Below are 8,966 nucleotides of genomic sequence, written 5' to 3' on the forward strand. Positions count from 1 at the left end.
TGGCTCCCTCCCCAACAAGTACCACAGCCCCAGATCTCAGGTCCCAGTGATGGGGCCTTGCAGTTTAGCCTGGCGCTGGAGGTGGTAACAGCGAGTCAGATTCGGGATGGCGACTTCGCACTGCTTCTTTGAAACTCTGCCTCTGGCTCCTTTGCTGCACTCCCTCTTTGGCCCTCACTACCAATATCCAGCCTGGCTCTGCAGTGGTAGACCAGAATCTAGTAATGCTAGTCACACTGGCAACTTCTTCCCAGGAAGTGCTTTGCTGATTTTAGAAAATGGTGTTCAGTTTCTGTGCCCCAGGAAGTGTTAAAGTTCAAGCAGAACAGCTGTGGCACCAGCTGTTTCACCAGGAGAGCCCTGACCCTTGTTTCCAAGTTCCCACTCAGTCAGCCACTCACATGCCCACCTACATACAGACGCCCATGCAAATTCCTCCATACACTCACTCGCTCCCTCACCCAGGAACTCACACAGTCTGACTGGCTCCACCACCATCTTCCCAGAACTCTATATCTGGAAGTTTTGAGAAGGTTGTCTGACAATTTGTGGAAGAAATGTCCCAAGTTGTGGCTAATAGGTGACTGGTTCTTCCACCATGATTATGCACCTGCCCATTCCGTGCTGAGTGTTCAGTAGTTATTGACCAAAAATGGCATGGCTCCTGTGCCCCACTTTCCCTATTTACCCCATCACACCCAAGTAACTTTTTTTTTTTAATTTCCCTAAATGAAAAAAGTCTTCAAAGGGAAATGTTTTACCAGTGTGGGAGAGGTGAAACAAAAAATTGCAAAAATACTAAAAGGCATCAAAATTGATGAACTCAAAATCTGTTCTGAGCATTGGAAAAACATCTTGATAAATTTATTGCATCAAATGAAGAGTACTTTGAAGGTGACTGAAGATTAAACATGTAAGAATAAATCACAATTTTTAATAAATAAATTATGCTTTTTTGGGATATATATTCTACCAAATCTGAATACACTGGCAACTACTATATTATTATATGTGTATTCTTCCTTTCAGAGGATCCCATTTTTGTGTAGAACTTAGATATCTGGATAAAGTTTATCTTGCCATTTATATTTAATAAAATATTATCCTATATTTCAAGAAAAGGTACTAAACTATTTTTACTTTATGGCTAATCATCTAGATGAATTTGATTGTTTAGTTAAGAGTCATTCAAGCCGGGCTCGGTGGCTCAGCCTGTAATCCCGCGCCTTTGGGAGGTTGAGGTGAGTGGATTGCCTGAGCCCGCAGGTTCGAGATCCGCCTGGGCAGCGAGACCTCATCTCTATAATAAATCAAAAAATCAGCCGGGCATGGTAGTGCATGCCTGTAATTCCGGCTACTTGGAAGGCTGAAACAGAAGGATCGCTGAAGCCTAGCAGGTCGAGGCTGCAGTGGCCGGGAACGGCCGCTGCACTCCAGTCTGGGCGACAGGGTGAGACCCCAACTAAAAAAAAAAAAGAGTCATTCAGATGCAATTCCAACAAACTTAAAGAGGAGGATAAAAAGAACTTATTGATTCATAAAACTTAAGAGTTCTAGAGTAGCATGCTTAATTCAGGAACTCTTACATATTTTTATAGCACAATTTAAACTCCCTTCTTTAGACTAATATAATAATTTCTTCCTATTCATTGAGTAATTTATCTAGTTTCTTTAGACTAAAATATCTAGTTTCTTCCTATTCATTGACCTAATCTCTATCCATTCCTCATTTTATCCACATCACTCCAGAATCAGTACATTTTTTGAAGTTTCTAGAATAGATTAAGTCAATTAATCTTCATAGCTATGTCTATTTGCCTGGAATGTTCAATCTGAACACTATTTTCTCATCAATATCATTATAATCTTTGTGCAGATGTCACTTCTTGGAGAGAGTTTGTTACAAGCTCAATGCCTGTTTCCCTAAAATTCATATACTAAGACCCTAACCCTCAATGTGATGATATTTGGAGGTGGAGTTTGAGATTTAGATTATGTCATAAGGGTAGAACCCTTGTGATGGGATTAGTGTCCTTATAAGAAGAGGAAGACAGTGAGTTCTCTCTCTAAATGTACGTACTAAGGAAAGGCCATGTGGGTACATAGATAGAAACCAGGAACCAAGAAGTGGGTGGTCATCTGAAACTGAATCTGCTGGTTACCTTGATCTGTATTTCCTAGACTTCAGAATGATCAGAAAAAAATGTCTGCTGTTTAAATATCCTCGTCAGTTGTATTTTGTTTTGCCAACGTGAGCTGACTAAGACAGAGCCTCTTTGACTATTCTTTCTAAAATAGGCGATATGTTTTTAATCTGTTACTTCATAACAAACCACCAAAAGTTTAGTGTCTTAAAATAACAATTTATTGCTCATGGTTCTGTATGTTGGAAATGTAGGCAAGACTCAGTGGGAAGCTTGCTTCTACTTTCTGGTGTTGGCTGAGTAGATCAACTGGGACAGGTGGAACAATATAGCTTCACTCATATGTCTGGAGCCTTGATGTTGACTGTCAGATGGGCACCTCCATTGTTCTCCACCTGGCTTCTCACCTCACATGGTCTCTCATCCTCTGGATCTTCTCTTTCCAGAGGACTCTCACTAGCAGGATAATCTGGACTTTTCTCTATAGTAGTTATCTTCAAAAACAAAAGCTGAAACTATAGGCTTTTAAAGGCCTAGGTTTGGGAATCTAAGAATGACATTTCCACCTTATTCTTTTTTTCAAAACAAGTCATGAGACCACCATAGATTCAAGTGGTGGGGAAATAGACTCCTTCCTTTGGTGGAAGTTGTCGCATCTGTGTACAGGAATTGAATGACTATTGGTGGTCATTTTTGCAGGTAATCTAACACAGTCCAACTTCTGACTATGCCTTTTTGCATTTGTTCCACATGCAAAATATATTCACTCCCTTAAGACCTCCAAAGTATGTCCAAATACAGCATCAGGTTTAAAATTCAGGGTCTTGTGATCTATATTTGCTCTGAAGAGGTCAAGTCTCCTTAAACATAGTTTCTCTTGATCTAGAGATTGGTGAATTAAAGTCAAGTTATCCTCTCCCCACACCAACATATAATGGTGAGAAAGGGACAGGCAAACTTCAATGGACACTCCCATTCAACAATGGAAGAAGGAAGGTGCATACTGGTCACTGATCCACAGCAAATCCAAAATTCATTTAGACACATATTATCCATTTATCCTATTCAACAGAATGTTCTTTATTAGGGCCTGGTTCTGTGGCTCCTTTTCAGTGGGTCTCTGGTGCACTGTTTTTCCTCACTCATGACTGTGTGTGCTTAAAATTCCTGTGTTTTCTTTCCATGCTTCCTACCCATAGAAAGTTGTGGTCTCTATTTTCAACAGTCTCAATTCTGTTTAATCCAAGCTAGCAGTACTTCCATCAGTATAGCTTTCAAAATATTGATGGACTTTTCAGATATCTTTTATTTTTATTTTTTTGAGATATGACCTCACTCTGTCACCCAGCTGGAGTGCAGTGACACAATCCCAGCTCACCTGGGCTCAGGAGAGCCTACCATCTCAGCTTTCTGAGTAGCTGGGACTACAGGAGCACTGTAGTATTTTTGTATTTTTTGTAGAGAGAGGCTTTGCTATGTTGCCCAGGTTAGTCTCAAACTCCTGGGCTCAAGCTAGTCTCCCACCTCAGCATCCCAAAGTGCTGGGATTACAGGTGGGAGCCACCACACCCACCAGATATTTTATTAGGGTCCAATCCATGTCCCAAAGTCATTTATTTGTCTATTTATTTGACAGATCTGTCGTTACTTTGGAAGTGCCAGACACTGCTGTGGGACAGTGTCTTAACTTAGCTAAAAGGTGTACTAAACATCACTTTAAATCTCCTGAATTCTCCACAAAGGGTCTTGTGGCGACATTCTTGATTTGGTCTTTACTTGGAGGCCATTTCTTACTTTGATAACACTTTGTCTGACTGGCAAACTGTCCTGTGCCATCTATATTTTCTCTAAATTCTGCTTTAAAATGAAACATTTTTCTTTAGTCTCTCTTTCTTGTGCTTTATCATATATAACACCAAGAAATCAATCGGCACTTGTAACCTTATGCCTAAAAATCAGCTAGATCCACAAGTGCTGTCAAATGTTCCAACACTATGTAACACAGGTTACCCTCTCTCCAGTCTTTAATAGGATTTTGTTCAATGCTTTCTAAACCTCCTTAAAGTTTCCTCACTTCCCTTCAAGCTGTTGCCTGCTACCCAATTCCAAAGGTGATGCAATGTATTTTAGGTTTTTGTCACAGTTACACTCAAATGTTGGTGCCAAGTTCTGTTTCACTTACCTAGTACTATACAAACCAACCAAACAAAAAACAAAAAAACCTCTCAAACTTAGTGGCTTAAAGCAACAATCATTTTATTGCCCATTATTCAGTGAGTCAGGAGTTCCTAGTGTGGTTTAGTAGCCAAGGTTTATCTCTGCTTCACATGGTAACTATCGGCTGGAAAGTCTTTGACTGGGGTTAGAGGACCGAATATAGCTCCACTAATGAGTCTAGGGCCTTATTACCGACTATGGTGTTTCTCTTCCACGTGGCTTCTCTCTATACATTTTACCACATAATTCAAGACCTCCTTCTCTCTAGCAGAATAGAGTAGACTTCTTTGCATGGGGTCTGGTTTCCAAGAGTGAAAGCAAAAGCTATACGTCTTCTTGATATCCAGGCTTGGAAATCTTAGACTGTTACTTCAACATCATTGGCCAAAAATACTTGCAGGCTTCACCACGAAACAAGGGGTGGAGCCTAGATTTTGATGGGATAAATGGCATGCTTGTAGAGGGACAGGAAAAATTCTTGGCGACTACCTTAGTAGACCAGCACATTTTTTTCTATAAAGAGTCAGATAGCAAAGATTTTATACTTTGGTAGCCACACATAGTCTCTGTTACATATTCTGTCTTCTCTCTTTCTTTTAACAATCCTTTAAAAATGTACAAACCAGATTTAGTCTCTGAGATGTAGTTTGCTGCACCATGCTTTAGACAATGTAGCATATCTACTGTGCTATACTTAGTATATTGCTTTATTAATTTTAAGTCCCCATATCACTCTGAGATTATTTTTTTAAACATTTTATTACTCTTGTTCCACTACCCATGTTCTGATCCATAGTAAAGGTTTAAAAATATTTGTTGACTGGGATCCAAGGAAATAACATCAAAATGGTAAGGACAGAAAAAAAAATGATTGAATAAATGATTTAATAAATAAATAAACATATAAGAATTTATTTTCATGTTGTCTTGTGGAGCTATCTTCTATTTGATAGAGTCAGTCTCAAGTCTTGTATAATATTGGATGGTTGACAATAGCTCCAGGCCAAATACTTCCAGGTTTAAATCCAGTGTCTCACTCAATAATTGCAGGAAATTTTCAGGGTGTGAGTCTTTTGTGAATTTTAACTGTATCAGATACTCTGTTTTGAAGACATCGTTATAGTCAGGAAAAACAAGAAGGCCTGATTGGTCAGAGCTGAGTCATATGCTGGGGATGGAGTCGTGAACATCCCTAAATGCATTAAGTGAAAGTTGGGTGAATGGCTTCCAGAGGAAAATTACTGTGCTGGGTGGAGGATGAATAAATGCTTTCTGCCTAAAACCTGTCCAACTCATAGTCTTTTTTTTTAAACAAAGTATACTGCTTCAGTGAAGAGGAAACATCTTTCCTAAAGCAAGAGCTTTCTGTCAGAAATCTATTTTCTCAGATAATTCTAGAAATCTATATATGATTATTGTTCTACATACTGTGTAAAATCAATATAAATATATATCTTGAAGAGAACTTACCAATATTTGTTTTTGTTTTTTAAATCTCAGCCTAAGCCGGGCTCGGTGGCTCAGTCTGTAATCCCATGCCTTGGTAGGCTGAGGTGAGTGGATTGCCTGAGCCCACGGGTTCGAGACCCGCCTGGGCAACTTGGTGAGACCTCATCTCTACAATGAATCAAAAAGATTAGCCGGGTTTGGTAGCGCACGCCTGTAGTTCTAGCTACTTGGCAGGTTGAGGCGGAAGGATCGCTGGAGCCCAGCAGGTCGAGGCTGCGGTGGCTGGGAGCAGCCACTGCACTCCAGTCTGGGCGACAGAGTGAGACTCCAACTCAAAAAAAAAAAAAACAACGAAAAAACCCCCCAAAAACCTCAGCCTATTGCTGATCAATTTATAAAATGTGCTGCATGTTTGAGTACATCTATCCTACTCTTTCCCTAACATCTGAGGAAAAATAAGTGAAGAAAACACTGGAATCTTGTCCCTTCCTATAATAGCTCTGATATTTGTATCATTTTAGTTATGACCCATTTTCAGCCTAAATTTTTCAGGCTAGACAAATGCGAAATAGAGTCCCATATTTCAATTTTTAATCACTTGTCAGTGTTTACCTGTGTTCTTTGCTAGGTTGGCACTTTATTTGTATATTAAGGTTCTCCCTCTTTTAGTATTATATATTAGTTTTGTACTTTCTCAAAGATTACATGGCTAACAATAGGAGAGCAAAGATGTGGTTTCCAGGATTATTTGGAAAACATTGATTTCAAGTTTTTACCAAGACTTTTGTAGGTTTTTCTAACAACCACTTTGAAAATGCAGGCAGAGTTGACTAGATGGTACTATTAGCAAACAACCACGATTGATGAAACGACTATTTTGGAATGCCTTTTTCAGCCAATTTAGAATCAAAGCTATATTTCTGAGAAATTGCATAACTGCCAGTTATTTCATGTTGTTTTCAAGGCAGTCTGCAATACTGTTACGTGCTTGAACTCCCTCTGTAATTTTGTACACAACGAAACAAGAGAATTTATTCTTTTTTTTGTAAGCACTAACACTGATAAAAATAAATAAGCAAACAATAATTTCACTTATATCTAGAAATCTATATATGACTTTTGTTATACATACTGTGTAAAATCAATATAAATATATATCTTAAAGAGAACTTACCAATATTTGTTTTTGTTTTTTAAATCTCAGCCTAAGCCGGGTTCGGTGGCTCAGTCTGTAATCCCATGCCTTGGTAGGCTGAGGTGAGTGGATTGCCTGAGCCCACGGGTTCGAGACCCGCCTGGGCAACTTGGTGAGACCTCATCTCTACAATGAATCAAAAAGATTAGCCTTATTTTACCCTCCTCCCTTTCTTTTAAGTTAGCATACATGGATTTGGGATTAGAGACAAATTGTCAGAAAAGACTTTCTCTCCTTTTCTCATTTAGTGAATTACAACACAGCAGGTGTATATTTCAAAGCTACATGTACAGGAGAGACTGTCAAACAGTTTTACTCTAAAGCTATGCAATCTATGGATATCTTATAGTAATTTTTTTTATAGTAAGTTCTTGTTCTCTCTTTGTTTTCCCATTCTTTCTTCATTTTCCAATGAATTCTAAGTTCTCCCAACAGTCACCAAAATTATGTAAAGACACAAAAAGAAGTACTTTGTTTTATCTATCCCAAGAGTGGAAATGAGTTAACACTCTATATTGATTATTCTAACTTTCTCATTCTTCCCTGAAAGATATTTGATGAATCCTTCTGGTAGACCCCGATGTGTCATCACTATGCTGCCAAGTGCTGGTGTAGCTTTGCTTTTTTGTTTGAGCCATCTGATCTAATCCGTTCTGTCTTCTTATATTGAAATTAACAAGGCATATACCCTGAGGCGTAGGCCTTATCTACTACAGTGGGGCACAAATGAACTTGAACATGAGGTCAATCAAGTGCACAGAATACATCACACAGTTATTCCAAGGCTCATACTGTGTCTATAATTGCCCCTTGTTCTGTCATTAGAGCGCCCTTACAAGTCATTATTTTGAGTCAGCAGAGCTACAGGGAGTATTCTTCCTGATGGTTAGTATAAACTTGAATTGATAACATAAATATCTCCCAGCACAAAATACAAGTATCAGGTATTTAGATTAGATCTAATAAAGTGTGCAGCTGTTCAGTCTCTCTATGAATCCCGGCTAAAACAATAATCACAACTTTCAATATGGGTTCTCCTTCAGTAGCTCTGTGAAAGAGAAACTATGTTTTTCTAAATGAATGGACATATGCCCTACTAGAATTTGCCTGTCTGCTTTTATCCTAGATTGTTATTGTTTTTGCTTGGCCAAGACCAACATTATTCAGATTTTGTGGGAATTATGCCTTAGTCAGCATGGTTTAAAATTATTCCATTCAAAAGTAGAAGCATCATTTATTCGTTTTGCGGAGGGAGGAGGTATGAGTTTAATGCTGGAATTATATGCCAAGTTTGTAGCCTCAAGCACATTTTTAGAAGTATTACCTTTACTGGGAAATGGAGAATTCTGATCTCCTGCTCAAAAGATGGCAACTGACAGAGCTCAGATGAGGCTGGTAGAGAAGGATGCTTTCTTCATGTGGATCTAGCCTCTGGACAAAAACAAAGTAGCAGGAAGAATGGAGAGGGAAGGCCCTTTCTTGGGATAGCTAAAACAACATACATCTTTTTGTGTCTTTACATAATTTTGGTGGCTGCTGGGAGAACTTGGAATTCACTGGAAAATGAAGAAAGGATGGAATGATTTGGGTCTCATGCACTCAAATGAGGACACTAAGTTGTTTTTTAAAAAGTGACCAAATTAGGTGAATCAGCGCCCCTGAGGTCCAGTTACTTGTTTTGGGAATGATATTTTCTTTCTTTGTATGTCTTTTCCTAATTGTAAAATGAAGAGATTGGATTCGAACAGAGAATGAAAAATAGTGGCCTGTGGTCTGGATGAGATCTATAGAAATGACTGTGTTTAAACAATGCCATTTTTTAAAAAAATAACATGAATTAGTTGGTAACTTTTAAAAATTTCACCTTCTTAGGTTCTAATCTGGATTTGTGTATCAGTTATCTATTACCATGGTAACACTGCATAACAAACAAACACAAAGCTTCAGTGGTATGCAAAAGT

Source organism: Carlito syrichta, unplaced genomic scaffold (assembly GCF_000164805.1).
Source record: "Carlito syrichta isolate Samal-C Ts95f unplaced genomic scaffold, Tarsius_syrichta-2.0.1 Scaffold303958, whole genome shotgun sequence".
NCBI classification, from domain to species: domain Eukaryota; kingdom Metazoa; phylum Chordata; class Mammalia; order Primates; family Tarsiidae; genus Carlito; species Carlito syrichta.